Source organism: Penaeus vannamei, chromosome 4 (genome assembly GCF_042767895.1).
Source record: "Penaeus vannamei isolate JL-2024 chromosome 4, ASM4276789v1, whole genome shotgun sequence".
NCBI classification, from domain to species: Eukaryota; Metazoa; Arthropoda; class Malacostraca; order Decapoda; family Penaeidae; genus Penaeus; species Penaeus vannamei.
The window spans coordinates 15405535-15408098 of NC_091552.1; the positions used below are offsets into that span (position 1 = coordinate 15405535).

Below are 2564 nucleotides of genomic sequence, written 5' to 3' on the forward strand. Positions count from 1 at the left end.
TTTCCTCGGCAGAACTGGACGAACGGCAAAATAACGGGTCGCAATTGTCAGAATGATACTGTGTCTGACGTTGTTTGTGATTGCCATCGTCACCTGATCGCATGACTCTGAAACATCAGGGTCTTTGCCGGCGCCACGGACCGAGAGGGAGATGTGGTGACTTCTTGTTCCAAAGGCCCCTGTGAGTTGAGCGCCACAAGCTTTTAACCATCAGCAGTGAGATTTTCGTTTAGGACTTATTTTCTTCCGTTTATTTATTTGTTCGGTTTATTTAGTTTAGCTTATGTTATCGATCATTTAGGACTTATTTTCTTCCGTTTATCTATTTCTTCAGTTGATTTAGTTTAGCTTATGTTATCGATCATTTAGGACTTATTTTCTTCCGTTTATTTATTTGTTCAGTTTATTTAGTTTAGCTTATGTTATCGATCATTTAGGACTTATTTTCTTCCGTTTATTTATTTGTTCAGTTTATTTAGTTTAGCTTATGTTATCGATCATTTAGGACTTATTTTCTTCCGTTTATCTATTTCTTCAGTTTATTTAGTTTAGCTTATGTTATCGATCATTTAGGACTTATTTTCTTCCGTTTATCTATTTCTTCAGTTTATTTAGTTTAGCTTATGTTTTCCCAACTCAACAATCTCAAAAATAACAGGACATCCTTCCGATACTTGCAGACTGTGTGAATAATGAGTAATGTGTATGTAATACTTGAGTATTGTGTGTCTGAGACAAATAGAAATACAGATTTGGTTAATTTGAGTCAAAGAACCTCTAAAATACCCATCACCCATGATCTATTTTTAAAAGAAGTCCAGGCACTATCAAAGAGCACCTGGCGGCCATTTTAGATTCACTTACATAGAGACGTAAGTCCTTATCTTCAACGCCTACCACGGATAACCTTCCTACGTTCATGTACGCAACTCTAAATACATGCAGACATTTTTTTTTGTACAAGAACACCCTAACTGTACTCTAAGGGCCCGGACTAAACGCGAAATAAGGGGAGACGTTGTTGACCAAAAAGTGGGAATCAGCAACACTCGAACTCTCACTGAGTCTCTCATCTCGAAGGCATCTCGTCTAAGGGAGTTACCATCCTGCTCTCTATGTTGGGTTTTCTCTCGCTGTTTTTCTTATGCTGTTTTGCGTTATTTTTTTTCTGTTTGTGTTTGTTTTCCTGCTGAGCTCTTTGTCCGACTCTCTCTCTCCCTCTCTCTCTCTCTCTCCCTGTAAGAATCTTCTCTCTCCCCTTCCATTTTCCATCCAATCTCATCCTCTCCATCCATATCCATTTCACCTTCTCAATCGTCTTTTTCTTCTGTTTCATCTCCTCTTCCTCCCCCCCACCACCTCCTTCTCTTCTTCTTCCTCCTCCTACCTCTTCTTCTTCTTCCTCCTCCTCTCTCTTCTTCTTCTCCTCCTCCTCCCTTTTCTTCTCCTCCTCCTCCTCCTCCCTCTTTTTCTCCTCTTCCTCCTCCTCCTTCCACCTGCTCTTTCTTTTTCTTCCCCCCTCCCCCTTTTTTCCAACCCCTCACTGATGACGTCAGAGATAATACCCCGCTCTGTATCGAGGCCACGTTGCGTTATATAAATGGAAACAAACATACGAACAAATCACCATAACAACAAAATAACGAAAAGTTTATTTTCATTTTATATAACGTTAAAGAGGATTTAGGAGAAGTTAAAAAAGAAGGGATGATGCGTAGGGTGCAAAGAAAGAATCAGAATCACATGCTTCTGTTTAGCTAAGTAATGTTCATTTATATGTTTACATTTATAAAGCATGTTAAAGGTAATATGGCTGGGGTCTTTTAGAGTAACGATCCCTTAGGAAGGCCCGTTGAAGCAAAATTTAGATAAAATAACTGTATAAAATAAGTCTTTAGACAAAATAACAGTAATTATCATCAATAATTCGTATAGAAACAAGGGTGAGGTTAGGCAATAGTTCACTGGGACATAAGGGTGCATTTGCGTTTGGTTTAGGGTGAAAAACGGTCTACGAGCATATTCACAGTTTATGCATTCATGACAAATGCATATTTTGTACAAAACTGCATATTTTAATAACCGTGAAAGGTAAAGGTAAAGTGGAAGGCTGGCAGAGTTAATATAACTTTTATGATTATGATTTATAATTTAGTTTGAATTCCATTTGTTATCATGATATATATTTTTTTCTTTCTTTTTTTTTCCTTTTTCTTTTTGTTTCTTTTCATTTTTTTTTCCTTTGCTGTGATATGCTGTCTGTATATTTGCTTCTAAATTACCCTGTGTGTGTGCAAGGAATGGCCGGGGTCACAGCAGAGTGAAAGCGTGAAGAAGGTAAATAGCATGAATATAGGGTGAAAGGGATAAATGATAGGGGGACAGGATAAGAGTGAATGTAGGATATTATGAGAGGGTGGATGAAGTGACAGTAAGGGCATTGTAACAGTAAAAAGTGTAAAGGGAAATACAATTGGGTGACTGGGTGATATTAAGAGTGAAAAGAGTGAATATAGAGAGAACGGATTAGAAGTGAATAAGGTGTAAAGTGCAGAAGAGGTGCA

General features: G+C 37.9%; 1 long non-coding RNA gene across 1 annotated transcript in view; it reads left to right on the top strand.

The window, feature by feature from the left end:
* LOC113817935 (uncharacterized) overlaps positions 1-765 on the top strand; it is a 2757-nt gene extending 1992 nt beyond the window's left edge. The window contains exon 2 of the long non-coding RNA XR_003476828.2: positions 13-765. This is a non-coding gene — a long non-coding RNA (uncharacterized lncRNA). The remainder of the gene's footprint in view (positions 1-12) is intronic.
* Positions 766-2564: the final 1799 nt, after the last annotated feature.